At 37.6% G+C, this 26,146-nt stretch overlaps 1 protein-coding gene and 1 long non-coding RNA gene across 2 annotated transcripts in view; both read left to right on the forward strand.

The window, feature by feature from the left end:
- LOC140594104 (uncharacterized) overlaps positions 1–26,146 on the forward strand; it is a 236,750-nt gene that overhangs the window by 24,995 nt on the left and 185,609 nt on the right. The gene's annotated exons all lie outside the window — the stretch shown is intronic.
- The window catches only part of LOC140594217 (uncharacterized), a 42,803-nt gene continuing 17,583 nt past the window's right edge, over positions 927–26,146 (forward strand). The window contains exon 1 of the long non-coding RNA XR_011994882.1: positions 927–1,054. This is a non-coding gene — a long non-coding RNA (uncharacterized lncRNA). The remainder of the gene's footprint in view (positions 1,055–26,146) is intronic.

Raw genomic sequence — 26,146 nt, forward strand, 5'->3', positions numbered from 1 at the left:
ACAGAGCATCTGTGAATATCTCCTAGAACACTGGGAAATGGTGCTTTAGAGTAATAATGATAAAGAGGAAACTGAAGCCAGGATTTCACCTTCTGTTCCTAACCATATCTCTAGTGATTCAGCTATGGGACAGATTCGGTACTTTTATTCTTCATTATGAGCTGATGTGTTGTCTGCTTCCCTCCTCAAATGTTTAAAATGGCCTTTCTTGTGGTTTGTGCCTTTCAGGATTCCACATATGCATTGATTTTCAGCAATTTGTGCAACATTCTGTTCAGCTATTCTTTCTCTAAATATGTGAGTTCATTCTTATGAAGGTTATGAAGGAAGGTTATGAAGTCTTCTTTGGAGAATTTAAGGCAAAGTACTGACCATTTTTGGGGGATGGCTATGGTTCAGTCCTCTGAGAAACAGGTAATGATACATACACTGAAATCTGTAATTTTATCCTAATTATTTCACTTAAAGATATGGCAACCAGTGCTTAATAATAAATTCTTAGCTCTCTGTGTACGTTGGAGAGAATCTTAGAATAAATTAGTTAATACATCTCTTCCTTTAAAGATGCAAAAAACTCATGTCTAGAAATAGGACTTACTCAGTATTACCAAGTAAGAAGACTCGCTATAGAACTTGACTTCCTAGAAATGCATTTCCTTGTTTTGTTATGAGTAATTTTAAGTAATTGAACTAAGCAAAAGTATTTAGCACAGAGCTGTGAAACCCCTCTTAATGGCATCCCATCTTGAAGAGGCAAGGTGGAAAGATGTGTGTCTTCCTTCTTGTTGATTCTCTAACACGTTCACTGTTCGAGATAGCTTTTACTGAGGAATGGAATTTTTAGGATGATTTTCAGAATACATGCCTATCCAAGGTATTATCTGGTGTGAATTTTTTTCTTCTAGTCCAAAAGAGTTGGAAGAAAGCATATTTGAGTTATTGGATATGGAGGAACAAAGTTGTTGACTACTGTTTACCTCGTAGATGTTCTGAGATCCATTTCTGGCCCAGCTGGCTTGTTGGATATTTGACCACAATCCCATGAGTGCTAGTGGTAAGTGTATTGTATGTGATTCAGCAGAGTCAGTAGCTTTTCTAATTCAGAACAGCTTTTGTGTACTGTGTTGTCTACCCCTGGTTCACATTATCCAAATGACAGTGCCACACCATGATAGTGAGGCAATTGTCACTCTCTATCTGATGGAGCTTCCTTGTGTCCCGTTTGTTAGAATTTAATGTGCCTCTTTCTTTGTTCTTTAAAACAAATCTTTTATTATTATTATTATTTTTTGACAAGCAGCGTTGTCTGGCATTTATTGGTAGTTGATTTTTACATTTACATTTTGGTTAGAAAAATGGCTGTGGTTCTAACTATAAGCAAGGTGGGTTGGATTTATTCAGCACTATGTTGTTAGCCAAGAGAATTGTATGCTAGGGTAACCTAAGAGAGCACCCAAATGTACACTTTCAGTTAAAATTTTCAAGTCAGGATGCCTGAGTGGCTCAGCGGTTGAGCGTCTGCCTTCGGCTCAGGGCGTGATCCCAGGATCCTGGGATGAGTCCCACATCAGGCTCCCTGTATGGAGCCTGCTTCTCCCTCTACCTGTGTCTCTGCCTCTCTCTCTCTCTGTCTCTCTCATGAATAAATAGATAAAATCTTAAAAAAAAAATAAAATTTTCAAGTCCTTTCTCCTTTGGTGGTACAAAATTGGAACTAGTAGCAATCAACAGATAATAACCCAAAGTGTTAACCCAAGATGTTTTGAAATATTTGGATATTATACACAGCTCAGGGAAAAGAAATAGCCACTCGTGTGTGAGTGCTGAAATGCTGACTTTGTTTATTTTCAATAAATATAATAACTAGTTTCATAGGAGTATATAATTTCTTGGAAGAAATTTGAAAGAGCTGGAGTAAAGTGGAACATACATAAGAACATATATATTTACCCGTCAAAATCATACTTCCTGATACAGTCACTCAAGTTTTATTTTTAGGAGGGAGGGAAATCAGATAAAGGACAGACAATGTGTTAAAAATCTTTCTTGGCTTCAGGAATGTTAGTAGTTTGCATATTTTTTTTAGGTGCTGTTAGCAGGGTTACTCATTTCCTGGCATGATATGGTGAAAGTATGTCTTTATGACAATTAAAATGAGAAAGAAAAGCGATCTAAGGATTGGGCTTTTTGAAAATTATCTCCCAAGGCAGGGTAGACAAAGAAATCATCTATGTTGCTTCAATGAAGCTATAAAAATAAGACCTGCTGTGGGCATGAATAGGATCAGAACCCAATGACAGTCAGTTAGATATAATAAAGAAGAAATTTATTACACTGTCATTTCATGCTTTATTTTTATTTTTTTTTTTCAGTCCTGATTAGATGCTGTCTGTGATAAGGTATCTAATGTAGGTCATTAAATCTTTGTATGTATGTCATTAAATCTCTGTATGTCATTTAATCTTTGGATAGTATGAGTATGATTTAGCTTTTTCAGTCTGATCAACACTTTTTTTTGGGGGGGGGGTGTCACTGTTAGAATTGAGTTAATAAGAACCATACCCTGGATTGTGGTGAAAGTCAAAGTTTAAAGGATGCCGTTTGTGTGGGCATCCAGCCTCTCCTTTTCAATACCCCACACTCTCCAAATGACTTCCATAGAAAGGGTAAGCACTCTGGGGGCATTAAAAGAAAATGCCTACTTTTTGATTGTCATTTCTTGTTGGGTGGTGGTTGCTGGGGGGTGGCTGAGGATCATAAAAGTTTTCAGAAGAGATGTTTGAGTTGAGTCTTGTAGGATTTGTAAGTTTTCAGGAGGCATGGAGAGGTGAGGCAGGATGGCATGTGTAGGGTACTACAATTGTGTTGGATTATTGGAGCCTCGAGCACATGGTTGGAAGGGGCAATAGTTTATATCTCCAAAGATAGACAGGGACCATATAAAGCAGGGTCTCACATGCTGTGCTAAGGATTTAGAATCTCTGGCCTTGGGGAGATAGCAATAGGCTTGCCTTTTATAAAGATAAGTTTGGGGGATGAGTATGAAGAGGGTTGAGGCGTGAGAGTAGGAGTTTGGTAATGAAGTTGCTGTTAAGCACTTTCTTTGAAAGATTTTTTTTTTTTTTTTTTTTAGATTTTTTTGAGAGAAGGAGCATGAGCAGGAGGGGAAGAGGGAGAGAGAATCTCAAGTGGACCTCATGCTGAGCACAGGGCCAGTCTCAGTTTCAGGACTTTGAGATTATGATCTCAGCTGAAACCAAGAGTCAAATGCTTAACCTACTGAGCCACCCAGGCCCTCGAGCACTTTATGTTAAAGGGGATGAGCACCTAAATTAAGGTCCTGGCAGGGGAAACTGAAAGGGAGGAGATGGCTAATGAGAAATTTAGGTGCTATGATTCTAAAGACTTGGTAACATATTAGAAATGAGGAGTGAAAGATTGTGGTGAGAATTAAATGAGATAATATATTTTAAAGAGTGTTTAACATAGTACACAGTACCTGGCACATGGTAAGCACACAGGATATGAGAATTGTAATTGTGGTAGTTATCAACACAGACAGTAAGAAACCTCTTGGAGATTCCTATTTGTAGTAACAATAACTCAGGACTTCTCCTCTATATAGCCCCATCTTCAAATGTACACCATAGCAGATTTCAGACTCTTGTTTTTTGCTTGTTAGGGAGACCATGGCTACTTTGTGTTCACTTTATGTTATGGCCTGACTGTATTACTGAGGTATTTTATAGTTGTTAATAATATCTTAATTTTGATATGTCCCTACCCAATGACCTGATGCATGTTTGAAATCCAGCTTAAATGTGAAACATACCTGTTTACCTTTATGCTGTCAATCAAAGGAGAAAGGGCCAATCCTGACTCATATTTGATTTTTTTTGTCTAAGGTTTTATCCTGCAAGTATTTTCTTTCTCTTCATGTCTTTAGAGTTTCATCCTTGTTTCAGATCGGTTACTTGTAGTTGAATAAGTTAGGAGATCAGTTTATTCTTAACTCTGTTGATAATACTAGTGAATAGTTCTTTGATAGGATATGTTTAGGGTAAAACTAGTACATTAGCCTACTTGGGCTGCCATAACACAGACTGGTTAGCTTATGCAACAAGAACTTATTTCTTACAGTCCTGGAGGTAGGCAGTCCAGGTGAAGTCTAAGATCAGGGAATCCAGGGATTCTGTTCCTGGTGAACACCCTCTTTTTGCAGACAGCTGCCTTTTCCCTGTGTCCTGACATGGAGGAGGGTACTCTTTCCTTCTTATAAAGCCACCTACCCGGGGCGCCTGGGTGGTTCAGTGGTTGAGCATCTGCCTTTGGCTCAGGTCATGATCCTGGAGTCCCGGGATCGAGTCCCGCATGGGGCTCCCTGCAGGGAGCCTGCTTCTCCCTCTGCCTGTATCTCTGCCCCTCTCTCTCTGTCTGTCATGAATAAATAAATAAAATCTTAAAAAAAAAAAAGCCACTAATCCTGACATGAGGTGTCGCCCGCATGACTTATCTAACCTTAATTACCTTCCATAGGTCCCATTTCCAAATGTTGAGGGTTAGGGCTTCGATATATGGATTTTGAAGGGGACAGTTCAGTTCATAGCAGCTGGGGTTGAAAAATGTGAATTAGGTTATTTGCAGATCTTGTGTCCTGCTTACCTTCTACCTTTTACAGATATGTCTTGATGGTCGTCATAAGTTGATTGTGTTGGTTGTTTCAGATGTCGTAAGGAGTCCTACATTAGCCATTCTTCAGACAGATACAAAGCTAGGATTCAGAAGTCAGTAAGATAATTTTGCCCTTAAAAGCTTTTAAAGCACCCATAGTTTCTTAACTGGAAGGAAAACAAACACATGTGCAGATTGTTATGGGAGTAATTGTCTCTTAGGGGAAGGGGAATCAGAGAAGGTACAAAATCAGAATCTTATCAAGAAGGTTACTCTCCCGAGGTCCCGTTCAAGGCCAGTATGGCAGTTTATGTGCTGCTGAAATTGACATTGCATCCTGCTGTAGTTGTGTCCTGTGATTAAGGTAATGATGGAGTTAATCTCACTGCTAGCATACTAGCAGGGATAATTTCCCTTCAGGTGTGGTCCTGAATTTAAAAGAAGCTGTTAATTTAATTACTTTTAGTTAGTATAATTTTTCTTTAATGCTGAAACCTATTTTTCCACATTTTAAGATCTCTTAAATCAGGATGTATCTTAGTGGTGGTGCATCTTAATCGGCACTTTTTTCTTTTCTTCCCTATTACAATGTATTCTTTATTTTACATTCCTTTTTAATTATAACATAGTACATTTTGCATTTGGCACAGAATACTCAATCAAATACACTTGTAAGAGCTAGGCTAATATGTATATGAATGAGCTCTTTCCTTATTATCTCATTTAATGCTCACAATGACCCTATTCTGTTTAATTTGTAGAAGGTTTGGTGATACTAAGTTACTTGCTCATGGTCATTTTTTTCTTTACTAGTTTAAATTATTTTCTCCATGAGATAAATACATATTCTTTTCTTAGTTAGCAAGACCACAAATCTTCTGGTAATTCTCCAAGACTGCATATTTTAAAGGAGAATATTGTGGCACCAGGGTGGCTCAGTCGGTTATGCGTCTGCCTTTGGCTCTTGTCATGATCCCAAGACCTGGAATCAAGCCCCACATTGGGCTCCCTGCTCAGCGGGGAGCCTGTTTCTCCCTTTCCCTCTGCTCCTCCACCTGCCTCTGTTCTCTCTCTGGCTCTCTCTCTCTCAAATAAATAAAAATCTTAAAAAAAAAAAAAGGAAAATATAGATGAGTTTTGCTCTGAATTTCATATGAATTTAAATTACACAGTTCTTGGGGAGAAATTCTATCTCCTTGTATTTGTTATGTTCCACATATAGTATAGTAGTTTTATCCTTCAACTTATTAGAAGATGAGTTCTTTCAGGACAGCTGACATGACACCCCTGGACCCTGGCTTCCTCTAATTCCAATCTCCGTTCCATAGCTGGGACTCCTCAGCTCTTGTTTGTAGGATTATATTCAGCCTAGTCACTGAGGGGAATCTCTTAGAGGGAATTTCAGAAACCTAGGCAATTATCTTGATTGGCTTAGCATAAAATTAATCATGATACTGGTCCTGCTGTTTACAGTGGCTGAGTTCTGTTTACTAGGTTCTCCAGTGAACAGACTCTGAACCCAGTAGCTAGCTGAGTGTATATTCTTATCATACTGGGGACTCAGTAATGGTTCTTTGCCCCATCTTACAGGATCCAGGCCCTGCCTGCCCTCATCCTCCCTGACTATGGCCTGTATCTAGACTTGCTGTTTAATGCTGGTACTGGGATCCACATTCTGCCTTTCTTTGGGAAATTCCCTATTGAGCTCTGCTGGCATTACCTGGCCCTGTGTGTGGATGGTGAGGTCTGGGGCTCTGATCTCTCATTCTCTGCCCTGGGTTCTGATGCAGACCTCCGACCTACACCTTGAATACTACTGAGCTCTGTCTTAGCCTGCTGCTATTCAGGGCTCTCCAAAATCTGCCTCTCACTTTTCTTTCCAGCAGTTTGTACTACCCAGTACTATCAAACTTTCTTATGGTAATTTATTTTTACTGTATTATGATTTTTGAATTTGTATATTTGTTTAAACTTGGCTAGTATACTGAGCTTCTTGAACATGGGTTCTTGTCTTTTATATATAAAAGATAAGGAAGATCTCTCCCCCTCCTAGTAACTTACACATAATAAGCAGAATGAATAAATGGTAGAATGAATATATTAGGTATCCAATGCTTACCTGATGACTAAAAGCTTATAATAAACAGAAAAGCATTCATAGGGAGTGGATCCCATAGATCACATGATCTGTGCCTTATGGGGCCATACATCTGGACTTCAGAATGATGTTCTTTAGCTTTTTAGTATTTCCTTATATGTTTTTTGATCCATCTAATGTATAATCTATTAACTTTCCATATAATTCTGTTTTTTCCAACTTCTGAGATCATATTTTACATGAAGTATATACATTGTGTGGCTTTTATAAATGAATGTTTAAAATGGTTTAAGTTTTTCATGGGTCAAGTACTTTAAGAACTGTTTAAATGTGTCACTAGAATATAAGCTTCTGAGGGCAGTGGCTTTCTTGAGTTTATTTCTACATGCTCGGTTTCTGGAATAATGTCCAGGTACTCCATAAATATTGAATAGTAGGTGGTCCATAAATAATGAATAAATAAATAATTATAACAATTTCTGCTTTCCCAGGGAGAGGGAAAAACCAGTATTTCAAAATTCTTCAGATTTTGTATATTATTTACAGTTTAATTCAGCTTTAGTTTCCAATTTGTATGAGCTTATAGACTCTTAGGTTTGGAAGGGAACTTAAAGCTACATGTAGTCCAGCTTCTCCACCATGGAACAGCTAACAAATGCGTATCATGCATGTTACTTAGTAGAATATTCAGAAATTGTCACAGGACGGTGACACCAGTGAGGAAAGACCAGTTCCTCAAGCACTTTCCCCTTTGCCCCACTTCAAGGATTGTTTATATGGGAACTGCAGAAAATTACATGATATTAAAGCGACTTGTGATGTTAGCCAAAGGGGCACCAAAGTGGCTTGTTGCTGATTTGAGAGATCAGAGGCTGTTCTTCTGTTGCGTTTATTCTGTTTCTGTTCCATCTTTTCTGCCAGTGGAAAATGGCCTCAGGATATGGAGAAGGAAAGGGATATGAAACATTTGAGCTTGTGTTTGGTGCCATATTGAATGTTGAGAGCATTTGGTTTGTTCATTTGCTTAGCCCTATTTTGATTAAAACCGTATTTCTGTAAAAAAAGGAAATAAGTATTAATTAATAACTTCTGTAGTTGACCAGTTGGCACTGGCAGCAAGTAATAACGGGGTAGCTAATTAGTCCTTAGGGTGTGTCAGAGGAGAGTATATCATTTTTCTATTCTTGGCTAATGATATTTCCAGCGACTAAGCGTAGTCTATCTGGTCCAGAAAGACCTGAGATGTTATGGAGTTATTTTTCTTAAGCTTAAATTTTTTCTGTCACCTTCTTCTCAGGTGTTCTTTCTAGATTATCCTTCTCTACCAATGTACAAAGCTTTTTCTATCTTTAAATAATGCTTATTTTTTTTCAGAATAAAAATTTCCCTTATTTTTATTGTCCTCTGCCTAAACCTCTTACCCATTGTTACTCTGTGATACCTGGAGCCACCAAGAGCTTGTCTAATTCCCATCACATGTATCTCCCTTCTTGAGTTGTCAGCTTCTCAGATTGGATAACTACAAGCTTTCAGCTCCTTCTCACATTCCATCACTGGACCCCCTTACTATCTTATATCTTTACGTTGGTTACATCTCTTCTGTTAATATGCAATTAAATCATGGACAGCATGGGCATAGAGTAGTAATAGGGGCTTCCTCTTGAAATAAGTGAAGTTGTATGTCGTGAAGTAAAAACTTTAAACAATGAAGCAAATATCCCTTTTCTTATATTTGTAGTGTGTTGAAAATGGTCACTGGGCCTCTGGATCAGCTAATGTGATCTTTTTTTTTTTTTTAAGATTTTATTTATTTATTTGAGAGAGAGAGAGGGCACACATGCATGAGTGCATGAGTAGGGATGGGTACGGGGAGGCAGAGGGAGAGGGAGAAGCAGACTCCAGACTTCCCGCTGAGCAGGGAGCCCAACATGGGGCTCAGTCCCAGAGTTCCGGGACCATGACCTGAGCCGCAGGCAGCCACTTAAGTCACTGAGCCAGCCAGGTACCCCTACTATTGTGATCTTTACAACAATTCAATGATCGTGAGTTTTCCTTCAAATATAAACATTTACAAACAGAATGGACATAAATCTGAAATTGCATAGCTGAGACTTAATGCCAGAAAGATTGTTTAATAATCTATTTAGCATACATAAATGAGATTAAAAATGAGAAGCTATATCCCATGCATTTGCTCCAGCCCAATTCTGTTTGTTAAAATGAAAAATGATTCATTCTATTTTGGAGCATTGCCATTATAAAAATAAATGTCAATATGTTTTGTACTTGCAGACTTTTAACACTTGTCTGCAAAATGCCAGAGGATGACTACACCAGTACTTCTGGGTGTGGACAGTGTATTCACAGTAGAATGACATCGATTACAAAAATGTAAGGTTGTTTTAGAGGAGTTTCCCCGTTGTGATATTTATTTAATTACACCAAATGCCTCTTTGATTGGTGAATTCTTAGAAGAAGGATAAGAACAGCCTAGGTGTGGAAGTATTTGGTGTTTTCTCTCTACCACTTGCTATCATCTAGTTTCTATTCTCCTTTCATTTTCCCTCTGGCTTTTCTAAGTCCCTCTTCAATCATTTTTCCCCCTGCCTTGCACGGAGCAGTGTGGGCATTACTATGTCCCAGTGGTGGCATAGGGATTTAATAAGATTGCTGACCTCTGGGCCAGAATGACTCTTGCCTGGCTGACAATCGTTAACTCCTAGTGGGCTATGTAGGTAAGAAAAGTAAAGTGCTAGGATTCACAGGAGCTGCTGAAACAGAATGTGTTGAAGACTGGGGACCTCAGTCAACAATTTTTTTTTTTTTGGCCTTTTTTTCTTTTCTAGCACTGGGTCTGGATAGGTGATGATCTAATTGATTCAGAATTAAGTAACAGGAAGGGATTGGTAGATTTGCCTTCCAGGATACTTTTAATCACATGTCTTCACTATACTCAAGGCCGTACATGTGGTAAAAGGAAATGAGAACAGCATAAAGAGGTGCTGAATAAAACATTTGTATTTTCCTTGTTTTCTGGTTTTGGGTGTGAAGGTGGAGCTGCTATGTTAGTGATGAGGATTGGGACCCATAAAGTGGGTTTGGATGACCAGGTTCTGAGAATGTTGGGGCTGAAGCCCTAACTTTAAGGACATTAGCAGAGTAGAGACCTGTAAGAAAATATTAGTTCACTGTTTGCACAAGTTAAGCCAGCTTACAAATTACGTATTTGCCTAACTTATTCCTGTTCCACAGTAGAAGTGCTGTGAGGCATATCAAAATTTCTAACTTTGGGACTTTTTTTTTTTTTTTTAGGTTTTATTTATTTATTCATGAGATACACACAGAGAGAGAGGCAGAGACACAGGCAGAGGGAGAAGCAGGCTCCATGCAGGGAGCCTGATTCGGGACTCAATCCCAGGACCCCAGGATCACGCTCTGAGTGGAAGGCAGGTGCTCACCCGCTGAGCCACCCAGGCACCCCTAACTTTGGGACTTCTTATTATCAAACTTATGTATACAGTTTTTTAAACTAATGAAATATCCTATTCTGAATGCTTATATCTGTGACTTGTTAATACCTTAGAATATGAATTCTCTGTCTTATGTATCTGATTTGAAATACAAAGATACTAATCACAAAGTGGTTAGTCCTACAAGGTATCTGTGAAGTCCTAGTTGTGGGAACACAGATCAGAGTCAGATAAATAGCTTGTTTTGCCTGTTGATATGTAACCATTTTCTATGAGGAACTGGAGGCATAGCGGGTAGTTAGGTAGTTTTCATTAAAACGTTAAATGTTAAGTACAAAAATCAGATCACTGAAGTAATCCATTTCTGTCCCTCTTCCCCTTCCCCTCTAAGTACTTGACAGGGATAAAGGATATGAAATTTGAAAATACTTCCTTAAACTATTCTGCAAATATTTCTGTTCCAGTTATTAAAAAAGAAAAGTCTTTTGTCTTATTTGATCTTCTCCATCCCATTCACCAGTAAACAAAAGGTAGTATCAAGTAAGTCTGTAAGTTAGCAGTGATATATGGGGACCCCATTAAAGTACTGCTCAGACAGGAATTGTAGAGATTTGATGAATCAACGAAGTAGCAAGTGGAAAGTACATCCCATTCCTGAGTTTTGTGAGTCAGGAAGAGCTCGCCCTGTCATGGTGGTTATGCTTTAATACTAGTCCTGCAAAAAGGAACCTGATTTTCATTTGTGCTGAAAAAATACTGTGTGAATTTTCGTCCTTGTGAAAGATTCCCGCAAACCGAGATCTAAGAACTGAACATAAGTGATGGTGGGGATTGTTTTATTTATCCCTAAAAGCAATATTCTTCCTGTTAGAGCAAGGGATTTAGACAGTAGAATCAATAACTAGGTTCCACGTGGGACTTGCTAATACACAAATTAATGTATGATGCTTATGAGCTTGATAAGCTTGAAAGGCCATGTTCTCTCAGTATTTCATTGCCATGTAGTCAGATGAAAGAATAGATAGAAACAATGTAAGGGAATGAAACTATCTATATCCTAAACTTTCAAGGATGTTAATTCACATGTGTAGTGACCACAGCAGTTACCTATGTATTAGCTAGTCGAATGACAAACACTTGTGACAAATTGCTGTATTACATGTGATGTGTTTTCTTAAAGCAAAAATCAGATAAAACCTGGTGGTGGTTTTTTTTTTTTTTTTTTTTTTTAAGTAAGAACTCCTCCTTTGGCAGGTATAACTAGAAAGCGTTGGCAAATGGACACCTGAGTATGAGATTCATTCCCTAAATGCTCTTTTCAGGGTTCTGTGTGAAAGCGTTAGCTGTGTCAATTAGTTGAGGTGAAATGACATAATCTATTGACCTGTGGTGATAACTTTCTAAATACGTTGAACATTTGGTGCCACATAGCTGAATGTCTCACTAATTGCTTAGACGCATGCCTGCTTTTGTAATCAATGTGCTACTTGGGCTAGCTTCAGCAGGATTTATTGCCTCATTTTCTATTTCAGACTGCTTAAGCATTCACTGGGTGGTATCCCTGAAAATGACAGTCCCTAAGGATCAGAATCTGTGTGTCAGAGGGCAGAGGTCTGTCTTTTTCATGGCTTTGGAATCACTCTTTCATATTCTAAGAGGAAGGCAAAGCTGGCAATTTGCATTTAAAGCACTGCTCTCCAAGGTTACATTCTGTTGAGTATATATTTCAGATAGTGGACATTTATCATAGTGTAGCTCTCAAATCTGAAATTGCTGCTGAAGGTATAGTCGAAGAGCCATCACAGTCTTGGGGAACAGGGTAATAAATCAGAAGCTGCCTCATGATCACTATGGTAACCGTCAGGCCCTGTCACACTGCAAGCATTATTGAAGGGTAGGTACAATGTTCAGCTCATCAAGTGTTTGTGATCATAAACCTATTGACACTATAGATTTGATATGACCATATTATTGTCTTTGTGAATTGAAAGGGACTGCTATCCTATTTAAGGTAACATTTTATGACTGTAGACTTGAACTTGTCAATGCCAATTGGCTTAATACAGTGGTATGTAGTTCTTTTTAAAGATAAAATCTAGCTTTGCAACATTGTGAAATTAAACATTTTTTTCTAATGAGACCATTCATGCTGATCTGAACATGTAGACATATGTAATTATGTATCCACATTGATCCAAATGACTCAATTCTAACATTTTAACAACATTTAACACTTATTTGACAGTTTATCATGATTTTCTGGAATATAAATGTGAGGTCTTGGGATGATGCTTTTTGCCTTCTTTTTTAAATATATGCATGTAATTGTGTTTTGAAAATTTACAACATTTAGGTTTAGATATAGGTAGCATCTTGATTAACATTGTTGATAAATTTGTTGTGAAGCAATTAGAATATAAGGCCAAGATTCTGAAAGGTAATTATGTGTGTATAAGAAGTGTGCATATGTGTATAAGAAGTGTGCATTCTTGAAATTATGACTTTAAGTAAAAACATATGTTCTCTATGAGCAAAGTTCATATTCATATTTTATGTGAATATAGTAGCATTTTCAGTTACATTTATTCATAATAGAAGGTCATTCCCTCAAACAATGTTAACATATAATTGTCTAGCATTTTATTAAAGAACATATATTTAGAACTAATCAGGGGAGGAAAACCCCCATGTATTATTATAATACAGTTGTTAATATTTTCATAAGTATTATTGCATTTGAACATCTTTCTTCCAACTGAACCGAGAGGGCATTCCTAAATGTTAAAGGCAGTAACTATGGTAATTCCCTTGTTAGAGAGAAAAACTCATTAAGATCATAATAAGGCAGTCACTTCTACATATTCCTCAGGAGGATTTGGATTTCCTTCCTTATCCCTCATTTGAGAAGGGTGACCCAACATTAAATTAGTAAGCACGTATCCATCACTATATCTTGAAAACATCCAATTCAGCCCCCCTACCCAGGAATAATACAGTGTGTGGTTTGCACTGAGCGTAGTGCTTTGCTCTGTGTTGGCAGGTGGGAGGTAATGAAGGCCAGAGGGGAGGAAGGAGGGAAGCCCTTGAGCATTTCCTGTCTCCTTTCCTGCACAGTGCAGGAGTTTTGGACACAGTCATGGTGTTCAGTGACTATCAGAGGAGGAAACTGTAGATACGTAGCTGTTAAAACAACAACAACAAAACAACCAAACTTTTTGCCTGCCATCCTCCTTTTTATGTGAACAGCAGCCTATGACGGCAGTGGCCTGTTGCTGCTGAGATGTGGTGCAACTCGGTGATAGGGCCTCAGCAGTAGCGTCAGGACCGGATCATGTGTGCTGCTGTTGCATGTGGGATGCTGAGCCGCTGTCAGATATGGAACAGCTTTACACCATTTATGGGCTAGAGTTAGAGTGGTAGGCTGGAGAGGAAAGACTTGGGGCCAGTCTGAAGCTCTGTTTGAAAGTGTTTATAAAGGCAGCAGTTACGTGCTACTTATTATCTTCACTCAGTTCACTTTTCTTGGTCTGAGTGTCCATTATCCTTATGACATTGGATTCCCCCCCCCCCCCCTTCCCCATGACATTAGATTCTTATTCAGAGGCCCTGGCTCTAGCATTTTTATACATTTTGAAGAAGTTTGGGAAAATTCCATGCTGTATAGGAAGAATACTAATACATACTGCTCCCTTGCTGTGTGCTGGGTACCTTGGCAGGTGTTTGCATACATGCTTTAATCCTGACAGCAACCCTAAGAAGTATTATAATTCCCATTTTAGTGATAAGAGGGTTGAGCCTAAGAAAGATTTAAATGCCTGGAAAGTGGCAGAGTTGGATTTTCAATACCATTTTCTCTGATGCCAGAGTCTTAGTTTCCTTCTATTTTTTTCTGTCCTGTCTGCATGAATGTTCAAGAAGGCATAACTTCTTCCAATTTCTTTTTTATATTCCTATTGTGGTAAGAGCACTTAATATGAAATCTACCGTCTTAAATTCTTAAGTCTACAATGCAGTATTGTTACCTGTAGGCACAGTATTGTATGCCAATGTCTAGAACTTACTCATCTTGTACGTGAAACTTGATATAATAGCAACTCCTCATTCCAGTTGCCCGCTGGTATCTGGCAACCATCATTCTACTCTCTGCTTCTATGAGTTTGATGACTGGATAACTGAAGTAAGTAGAATTGTCCTTCTGTGATGGGCTTGCTTCAGTGTAGTGTCTTCATGTTCATTCATGTTGTCTTGTGTTCTACTTGTAGTTCATCAGTTCTTAGAATTACATTCAGACATTATGCTTTGGTGTTAGAAAAATCTATCCAAATTTAGCCTTCTATACCCTTAGCTTTAATGGAGTCAGATTGGGATGAGAAACTCATGCCGTACCAATCATACTTGGTATTCGATTTCAGGCCTTATTTCATACTAACTCTTTAATTTGGGGCAAATAACTCCACCTTTTTGGATCAGATCCCTCTTTTGTAGGGAAGAGATAATACCTACCTCACCACATTGTAGTGAGGATTGAATGAATTAATGGATGCTAAAACCTGGTGTGGAGTAGGTGCTACTCATCGTCCTGACTTGCCAACACTTCCGATTATAAAACAGCTAAAGCGTTAAGTTAGGGTAAGCCAAAAAATTTTAGATGAAGGTCAATATTCATTTTCATGCAACTCCACTGTTACAATGTATTCATTGATAGTGTAGTCGACATTCGAACTCATGGCATTCTATTTATATCTTCCTATTAGAGATTAATTCCTACATTTAAAACCAAGCTGGTATTTTGACCATTGGAGGCAAAAGTGGAAAAGAAAATGAGAAGCACTCTTCTCCCAAAATCAAAATCTGCAGTGGAGCCCTGAGGGTCTTTCACCATTGACCCTGGAGTCTGTGCAGAAGAGAATCCTGCCGATTAGAGTCAGGAAGGCACAGCCTAATGCACTAATCCCTAGCATTTCTCTAGGAATCTGTCTTACTTCGTGTCTGCTTCCGTTGATTTGCCTGTCTTTGCTTTCCTGTCTGTCACTCTTACTCTTCAGAGCAACATCCTAAGATTCGTACTTTGCACCTTGTATTGCAAGGATGCAGAATAAACCTTTCTACCCAAGGAAGGGCAGTTGTTTCATCTGGTTTGTTATTGTTACATTGACTTTTTAAATGGTAGGCTCCTGATCTTGCCAGCCCAACCCCTCCTGAAATTCAGGTAGCCTGCAAATAAAGGCTCAGCTTTCCCCTGATGTGGAGAGGCCAGCAGCATACTGCCGAGGACCACACATGGAGGTGTTATGGTTACAGTGATGTCATTGCCAGACTGATAAGCATTCTTTTGCAATAATGGCAATTGATTGATTAACTAAAAGATCTTTCTCATAATAAGAGGTTGTTTTTTTAACAAAAGGTATATGAAAAAGGTTTCAATCTTAAAATAACTTTTATTTCAATGCTATCAATAGTTTATTTTTACAAAAATTAAAAAGGGGGATCCCTGGGTGGCGCAGCGGTTTGGCGCCTGCCTTTGGCCCAGGGCGCGATCCTGGAGACCTGGGATCGAATCCCACATCAGGCTCCCGGTGCATGGAGCCTGCTTCTCCCTCCGCCTGTGTCTCTGCCTCTCTCTCTCTCTCTGTGACTATCATAAATAAATTAAAAAAAAAATTAAAAAAAAAAAAAACAAAAATTAAAAAGGCTTCACTTTTGTAATAACTCTTACTCATTTCTGTCAGTTGACTCTGTTTTTTTTTTTTTGTGTGTGGTGTGTTTTTTATTTCAAAGGCTTATGGATGTGTGTAGAAAGCAGATAAAATTCTGTAGGTTTTGTTATCTCAGGTAATGCTTAAAGCAGAATTGCAACGGTAAAACATGTTTGGGGAGAAATTCTGATGACATTGACTTTTCCTCTGTCACCCCTATTCAATTCTCAACAACAGGCAGAAGCTTGAAATTCTTGTTTCTGTTAGATGAAAACTCACCCTTTTAATGAAATATTTTATTTATCCTGGCTTTGCCTTTCCAGTGGTAAACAAATAAGCATTACTGTTTGCAGAGCCCCAGACTAAGATGAAAATAGGCCTTTATATTTAGGCATCTTGATCCTAGTTCTACTAATACATATATTTTGCTTCACTGCTTTCTAGGAAGTTGAAACAGAAATATACATAATTAATGAACCAAGGAATTGTGATTAAGTGCTTGATGTGTGTATGCTTGCTTATTGGTTTCCTTGTACCAAATGTGATTACTGCATTTTCTTATAAGATGTGAGAGAACTGTAGCTAAATGAAAGGCAACAGGAGATGTAGGATATGAAAATTACTTATTTTTAAACTTATATATGTGGTATTTAAAAAAAATTAAAATATTTTATTTATTTGGGAGAGGGGCAGAGGGAGAGAGAATCTCAAGCTGACTCCCTGCTGAGCATGGAGCCCCCTTCGTGGGGCTTGATCTCATGACCCTGAGATCCAGACCTGAGCTAAAATCAAGAAGAGTTGGATGCTTAACTAGCTGAGCCACTCAGGCACTCCTGAAATATATATGTTAAAAGTCACTTTATTGATGTGATTGTTCTATGAATTATGGCAAATTGCAGCAGCACAAGGTTCATAATAATTTCTTCCCTTCCCCAAATTCCTTTATGTCCCTTTGAAGTTAAATCCTCCTCCTGCTTCTAGCTGCCGATTTGTTCTTCCGTATAATTTTGCATTTTTCATAATGTTGTATAAATAGACTCCTATGCAGTCTTTTACATTTGAGCTTTTTTCAGATAACAGGATGCATTTGAGATTCATCTAAACTGTTTTATCAGTAGTTCCTTTTTTATTGTTGAGTAACATTCCACTGTATGTATGTACCATAGTTTGCTCACTCCCTTACCAGTTGAGACATCTAGGATGTTTCTGTTTTTTTTGCAGTTATGAATAGGCAGCTGTAAACATTGCATATAAATTTGTATGTAAATGTAAGTATTTGTCTCTCTTAAATAGACATAAATACCTAAGACTGTGATTGTTGGATCATAGAGTAAATGTATATTTAGCTTTATAAGAAGTTGACAAACTGTTTTTGTTTCATCTTCAAAGTGACTGTAACAGTTTGAACTACTCCAACCAGCAAAGTATGAACATCTCGGTTTCTCTCCCTCTTTGTTAGCACTTGGTATTTTCTTTCTTTCTTCCTCCCCTGCCTCCCCTTCAGTTTAGCTATTCCAATAGTTATGTGGTGGTATCTCATCTTAGTTATAATTTACATGTTGCTAATGACTGATGTTGGACATCTTTGTGCTTGTTATCTGTATATTCTCAGTGAATTGTTCAAACCTTTTGAACATTAAAAAAAAAAAAGGTTGTTTTCTTACTAAGTGCTTCTCCTATACCTTGGGTAAAAGTTCTCTGTCCGTTATGTGACTTGAAAATAATTTTTCCCAGTCTTTGGCTTGTCTTTCCTAACAGAGGCTTTTGCAGAGGTAAAAGTTTGATTTTATTTTATTTTTTTTTAAGATTTTATTTATTTATTCATAGAGACACAGCTAGAGAGAGAGGCAGAGACCCAGGCAGAGGGAAAGCAGGCTCCATGCAGGGAGCCCGATGTGGGACTCAACCCCAGGTCTCCAGGATCATGCCCTGGGCTGCAGGCGGCGCTAAACCGCTGTGCCACCGGGGCTGCCCAAGGTAAAAGTTTTAAATTTGACGTCCACTTTAACTGTATTTTCTTTTAGATTGCAGTTTTGATGCTGTTGCTAAAGACTGTTAGCCTAACTCAGGGTCCCAAAAACCTCCTCTTATGTTTTCTTATAAAAATTTTATAGTTTTACAAGTTACGTTTAGATCTGATCATCTATTGTCAGTTAATATTTATATAAGATGTAGAGTATATGGCAAGGTGTTTTTGTTTTTGTTCTGCATATGGATGTTCAGTTGTTCCAACCCTAATTATGGAAAAAACTCTTCCTTCTTTGAATTGCCTTTGCATTCTGATCAAAATCGATTGTATTTGTGTGGTTGTACTTCTAGTATCTTTCTGTTGTTCCACTTTCATGTGTGTTTTTCACAGTACTATTGTCTCTTTATTACTATATATTTATAGAAAACCTTAGAATCAGGTACCATGAGTCCTCTGACTTTGTTTTCCAGAATTGTTTTTGCTATTTTGGTTCCTTTGTCTTCCCATAGAAATTTTAGAATCAGCTTGTTGATAGCTACAAAAAATTTCTCCTGGCATTTTTTAGGGGTTATGTTGATTCTATTAATGCAATTTCTTTGGATAAATTTGGGATAATCTATATTTTAATAATATTGAATCTTTCAATCCATGAATATGATGTATCTCTTAAAAAATTACATCTTTACTTTCATCAGGCTTTGTAATTTTCAGCATACAGATACTGCATATTTTGATGAATTTTCACTGATCTCAATATTTTGGGGGCTGCTGTTATGGTGCTTAAAATTTTTTTGCATTTGCTCATTGTTCCTTATAGCAATATTATTAATTTTTGGATTTCTACCTTGTTTCTGGTGACCTTATTAAAACTCACTATTTATAGAACCTTCTTATGAGGATTTCTTGAGATTTTCCACATAAGCAATCATGTTGTTTACAGATAGGCATAGTTTCATTTCTTCTTCTCCAATCTGTATGCCTTTTCTTTTTTTCATCTTACTGCAATGGTTAGGACTCTGAATGAGATGTGAAACACAAACGGTGAGAGCAGGTATCTTTACATTTTTCTCGATTTTAGGTGAAAGCATCCAGTCTCTTACGAAGATTGATGTTAGCTATAGATGTTAGTGTGTGTGTGTGTGTGTGTGTATGCTCTTTGTTAGGTTAAGAGAATTCCCTTTTACTCATGTTATGTTGCTAATATGATTTTTTTTCTTAATTATGAGTGGGCATTAAATTTCTTCAGTTTTTTTTCTGTATCTACTGATGTAATCCTATGATTTTTTCTTCAGTAGTCTATGAATATGGTAAATTACATTTATTTTTAGAAGGTTGAAGTAGATTTGTATTGTTGGAAGAAATCCCAATTAATTATGAAATAATATATGTCTCTATGGGGTATGTGTGTGTGTGTGTGAATAAATACACACATATAATCTGATATTTTCTTGAGGATTTTGACATCTATATTCATGAACAATATCAGTAGTTTTCTTGCATGTCTTTGGTTTTAGTCTCTGGGTAATGTCAGATGCCTATAATTCGATGGGATGTGTTCTTTCCTCTTCCAGTTTCTAAGGGAGATTTTGTGGAGTTGTTATGATTTCTTCCTGGAATATTTGGTAGACTTTCTCAGTGGCACCATTTGGGCCTGGAGTTTTCTTTGTTGGAAGTATTGAGATTATGAATTAAATTTTAAAAGTAGTTGTAGGTCTCTTCAGGTTATCTTTTTCAGTTTGGTAGTTTGTTTCTTTCAAGGAATTGTTCATTTCATTTATGGTTTTATTTCACTTTATCTTATTTGAGGTTCACTGGGCTTAGTAAATCTGTAAATTAATATGTTTCTCCAAATTTGGGATGCTGTTGGCCATTATTTCTTCCAGTATTTTTTTTCTGCACCATTATCATTCTCTTCTCCCTCCAGGAGTCCCATGACACAAATGTTTGTCTTTTTGATATTGCCCATGTGCCCCTGAGATAGTGTTCATTAAACAAAAATCTAAGCTGAAGAACAGAGAGGACAGTTTCTGCTGCTCTGTCCTCAAGTTCACTAACAATGTCCTTTTTCATCTTGATTCTGCTATTGAGACCATCTACTGGATTTTTGAGTTTCAGAATTTTAAATTTCAGAATTTTTTTTTTTAATGTGTGTGTGTATGTTGAAAGAAATTTCTTTTTTGTTTTGCTACTGGGTCAACGTAAGGAGATAAAGAAGGAAAAACAAAACTAGTAAATGTGCTTTCTTTTTTATGGTTTCTTTATCTCTGGGGAGACCTTGCTCTTTCAATTCATTTCAAGAATATGTTCGTATTTACTACAGTTATAATTGCCTCTTTAAAATCTTTATTAATTTTAAAGATCACAGACATCTTGGGCTTGCCCCTGTTGTTTGTTCTTTTCCTTGTGAATTGGTCAGAATTTCCTGATGTTTTTTATGTTGAATATGTTGGGATTATATCCTGGACTTTTGGAATATTATTTTATGAGACTCGGAGTCTTCTTAAAGTTCTGAGATTGTTGATTTCTTTTGTTTCTTTGTTTTAGTTGGCAGTGAACCCATTTAGGTTTGTACCACTTCAATGAGTGGTTTGCTCAATGTTTGTTCTGTTTTCCAAGGCTTTGCTGTGCTGTTTTGTGTCCATTTTGTGCATTCCCCACTCTGGGGTTCATTTGGCTCTTGGGTGGTGGTTTTGATCATAGCTTAGTTCTCAAAACCTTTGTTAGGTTTCCTTTTGTCTCTGTTATGAAAGTGCACATTGGGGTAGACCTGGCATTTGTAGTGTTTACATACCGCATTAGAGGATCTCTCCTCCAGTCTTTCCTCATTGGATGTTCTTCAGTACTTTCTGACTCCTAGGATTCTGTTTTCCTGTTTCTTTGGCAAAAAAGGCTAATGTTTGGCTCAGTTTAGCACCCTGTGCTGTTGTACAGTTCTGCCTATCTGGGCTGCCTTTGGGATTAAGTAATGAGGGGATGGGTGAGAAGTTTCGGGGAAGACAGGGACAGAAAGAGAAATGCTGATAGCCTCACATTCTTTAGATCACTTGGGTTCATTAGCTCCATTCCTTTGAATCAAGAGATAGGTTTTCTTTCCAGATTTTAAATGCCTGTGTCACAGCTGTGGTAGGTAGTGCAAGCTTGTGACTACAAGTGATCTCTGAGCAGGACTGGGGAAGGGAAAAAGGAAGGATTCCCTCCATACTCCTCTGTTCACAGGAGTCCATTTTCCAGTCGTCTAGAGGGAAAGACAGACTTTGTCTTGGAGTTCTCTGCCATCTGTATCCACTATGTATTTCAGGGACCCAGACCCAGCCTTGGGTCAAAGCAGGAATATAGATTATTGTACTGATCATTCCTTAAGTTTTGACTTCTCTCCCTAAATCATCTGCTCTTGTTTGTTTTTCAGAGTTTTCAAGTTGTTGCATTTTGTGTTTTGTCCAGAGTTTTTAGTTATAATCAATGGTAGGAGGAGTGAGGGTATAGTGGACTTACTTTTTCTTGGCTGGAATCAAGTCAGGATCCCAAAATAATGTTTTAAAACTTATATATTATTTTATTTGCCAATAATCCAATAAGAAAATATAATAACAATAAGGAAAATCTGGAAAATACAAAATTATAATTAAACTACCCATAATTCCACAATTTAAAATTAAGTACTCCCAGCATTTTTTATGTATACCTTGTCTGTTCACGTTTTAATGTACAGGTAGCTGCTTTTTAGAGTTGACCACACATTATATACGATTTTGTATCTTGCTTTTTTCTTAGTTACTACAAAAGAAGTTTTTTTAATGTTATTAAAATTATACTTGCAGTGAGTTTATTAGTTCATTGAATAAATCCATTATAGTTTATTCAGTTTTCCCCTATTGTTAGACATTTGGTTTTGAAGTATTTGTTACCATAAAATTGTTGTGATTAACATCTTTGTGTATAAATATTTCCCTAAATTGAGATTATTCTTTAAGCTATCTTTCCATATGCATAATTACTAATTCAGAGGATATGAATGTTTTTAAGGGATATGTTATGTAATTATACATAGTATAATACCATCATCTTACCAACAAACTATCCCCCTGGCATTATGTAAGAGTGCCTGATTCCTGGCAATTGAGGTTGCCCCACACATTTCCAGAAGTCCTTATTCTAATCAAGGCTCTATCCATTTCCTTGAACCTCAATCAAGACTCTGCTCACTATCCTTGACACTCCTATTCTGACCACTCTTTTGGTGTACCTTACAAGCTTTATCACACATGTTGACCTGGTGCTGTCATGACTTATTCAAGACGTACTATTGGAGACAGTCACTTGAGAAGCTCAACTATAACCACTTCAGTTTCCTGTTTAAATTCTCTTACTCTGGTGAGAATGAAAGCTAGTGCAGCTACTCTGGAAAACAATATCAAGGTTCTAAGAAAAGTTGAAAATAGAGCTACCCTACAACCCAGCAGTTGTGCTACTGGGTATTTACCTTAAAGATACAAATGTAGTGATCCGAAGGAGCACCTGTACCCCAATGTTTACAGCAGCAATGTCCACAATAGCCAAACTATGGAAAGAGCCCAGATGTCTATCAACAGACAAATGGATAAAGAAGAGGTGGTGTATACAATGGAATATTACCCAGCCATCAAAAAAATGAAATCTTGCCATTTGCAGTGATGTGGATAGAACTAAGTAAAATAAGTCAATCAGAGGAAGATAATTATGTGATCTGAGTCATATGTCGAATTTAAGAAATGAAACAGGATTATAGGGGAAGAGAGGATAAAATAAAGACAAAATCAGAGAGGGAGACAAACCATAAGAGACTCTTTTTTTTTTTTTTTTAAGATTTTATTTACTTATTCATGAGAAACAGAGAGAGAGGCAGACACAGGCAAAGGGAGAAGCAGGCTCCATGCAGGGAGTCCGATGTGGGACTTGATCCCAGGACCCTGGGATCACGACATGAGCTGAAGGCAGACGCTCAACCACTGAGCCACCCCAGCGTCCCAAGAGACTCTTAATCATAGGAAAGAACTAAGGGTTGATGGAGGGGAGGAAGGTAAGTGGAGGCATAAGTGGGTAATGGACATTAAGGAGGACATGTGATGTAATGAGTACTGGGTATCATATAAGACTATTGAGTCACTGACCTCTGCCTCTGAAACTAATAATATATGTTAATTAATTGAATTTAAATTAAAAAAATTAAAAACCCTGCTATTCTACATTACTTATGGGAAAAAGTCCAAGTTTCTTAACATGGAATAAAAGGCATTTCGCCATTAGCCTTGTTTGTGATGTTCCGTTTCTTAACCTTCTTGCCTCTCATAAATTTGGTTTGAGGCATACTCAACTGTTCTTTTATAATCTGTTCTTTCTTGCTTCAGATCTTTATTCATGTTCTTCCTTCCTGTGTCCTGCCTTCTTCTCCCTTCCCCTACCTCTGACACATAATTTCTGTCCCTTATAAACAGAAGCAGACACACAAACTTTCAAGTGCCTTTATCTTGTATAACTTAGTTGGTGTGCCACTTCTTCCTTCAGGGTGTTTTTTCCTGAACAAACCTCTGTACCACTCCGCTCACTATCATAGTGTATCTATTTGTTGAAGCTGCATTCAAATTATTTGCCTATAGGTTTTTTCCCCCTTCATCGTAGATTATGAACCCTGCACACCAGAGCCCAATACAATGCCTGATGCATACTGGGACTTGAAGAAACACGGGTTATTGAATGAATGAGTATATGAATGAATAAATGAATACCTCTGAAATATCCTTGCTTCTGTTCATTTTTCATGTTTAGTGCTTAAGAAGAACATCTCTCTGTTGTTTCCCAAGTATGAATATTTGTCACTGGTGATGGTAGTCAGTGACATGGGGACAACCCTCTCAGCATTGCCCTCACACTATGAACAATAATCATTGAAGCACAAGGTTAAAATGGTCATAGATTCTTGAACAGTTATTTCTGGCTCTGGAGTATGGCAGCAGTACACAAACGTTTGTATATTTTTGGGTTAGCTGATGTTGTTTGCCATGGAATAAATGCTTTTTTGTTATTCTCTTTTTTTTTCTACACTTTTTCTCCCCTATCCTTTCAGGTTCTATATTTCAGGCTGTATAGTTGAAATTATTTTACAACTGGTCAGAGAACTATGAGAACCATTTGGCTTCACTCACGTAAAAACATTAAAAATGATAAAATGTATAAGTGGTTATTTGGGAAACGGCAGTTGAGGCTGTAAAATTATTTATCTGTAAAACTATTGGTTAGTCTTTCTGCTTCTTTTCCTCTCCCCTTAATTCACTAGGACACACCCAAACTCCGTTAAATACAGATTTTAGTACCAAGTAAGTATTCAGTTTCAGGTAAACAGCCCATAAAAATCAAATGTAGGCAAATAAGTAAAGCAGAATATAAAGCAGAAATAAAGTGAGATCAGATCTCATTGGAATGTCTAGCTACATGCCTTTCCTTTGCATCTGAACCTATTAATATGGACTAGAAATTAAAAGTCAGAATTGTCATCCCTCGCTATTCACCTTTTCTTCTGGTATTTTCCATTTTTCATTGTTAATAATTATCCTTCCACATCCTTTTGGAAGCACCATCATGGGCCAAACATCTACCTTTTTCTTCTCTCATTTCCTAGAATATTTTATGCTACCTTGGAATTGCTTTTAGGTGGTCTTGAATTCTTTAGGAGCTGACTCCAGCTCCTGCTATCTTTGACCTCAGAATAGGTTGGGTTTAACATCTGCCAGCTGGTTTGGTCTGCATTCATTCATAAAATTTTTGGAGTGTCTTTTAATGTGTCAGGCATAGAGGATACATGAGGACAAGGCACCGTGTCTGCTGCTAGGGAGCTCACATGGGGAACAGCCCAGTGATGAAGTGACCAAGTCAACAGGCGATTGTCGGTGACACCATGATGTACAATGTACCAGGATAAGAGTGAATGGGAGGGTCTTTGAGTGCATCTAGAGTAACTTTGGTGGATGAGGAATAGTTTTTTGGAGGCAGTGAGAACTAAATGTTGATGTTACTGAGTTATAATTTGGGATATAAAAAAATCCGTCTGTGCTTTTGGATGAGAGTGTTTAGCTCTTAGCACTGGGTTTCCAAGTATGTCCTTATTACCCTGCACCTTACTACTCTACCAATCTGTCCTCTCTCTTTCTGGCATTGTATCTTTAACATTATGGAACATCCAAAGAGCTCTTCTTGGAATCCATAACCAAATCCATAAGGCGTATTTATGCAGGGCACCTAGCTTTATTCCTTCCTCTGTATTTTTTAGGCCAAGTGGGAACAGTATTCCCATCAATGTTTGCCAAGAGCAATTGCCAGCAGGAATATTGCAGGAAGCAGGTTGTTAAGGTGAGGTTATGTGAGGCCCAGCTCACTCTTTGGGTATTGACAAGTCGTAGTTTAAATTACTTAGGGCAAAAGAGGTAACTTTTGTCAGCAGTTTTGAATAGAGGAGAAAGTGTTGTCTCCAGAGAAATTACAATTTAAAGCATGCTGTTTTTCATTTTGGAGCTGGTCCTAGTAGCTGTGTGTATTTTCTCTCCCTAGCTGGGTGAATGACACTCCATAGCGCTCCAGCAAATTGGGGTGAGTGTATTGGATCCAGTCCCATGGTTTTAGCTGAGTAACTGCAAGTGCCATGTTGGCTACACATGTATCATTGAACCACACAAGTACAATAGGAATTTACATCACAAAACAAACAAGGGTGTGTTGGTCTCATGCATCATTTCTAAAATAGATTCTTAAGTATAATGTGCGGGGTGCATTTAAATAATTACCTGTTTAATATTTGGTATAGTCAGCAGTAGTATAGACTTCTAGATCTAGATTGTTTGGGTTCACATTCTGGCTCTGTGTCTCCTTGCTAACTAAGTCTGTTACCCTCCTTGAGCCTCATTTTACTCATGTATAAGGTGGGAATAGTAATAATCACTTATTGTGAGAATTAATATGTTCATTTACAGAAAGTACTTAACATACTACCTGGCATGGAAAAGTGCTCAAGTGCCACTTAAAAATTAACAAACGCTGAAATATATGGCTTCAGAGGAAAAGAGAATAGGAAGGATGAGGGTTTTGTGATGAAGATCTGCATAGCTATTGAAGGTTGCTTTGTGAGAGGCATTGCATACATATATACACTGAAAAAAAAATCTGCGTCTGATAACAATTTCTTTATCCACTGCTATCACTCAGGTTTTTCATTTAC

Source organism: Vulpes vulpes, chromosome 10 (genome assembly GCF_048418805.1).
Source record: "Vulpes vulpes isolate BD-2025 chromosome 10, VulVul3, whole genome shotgun sequence".
In the NCBI taxonomy this organism is placed as follows: domain Eukaryota; kingdom Metazoa; phylum Chordata; class Mammalia; order Carnivora; family Canidae; genus Vulpes; species Vulpes vulpes.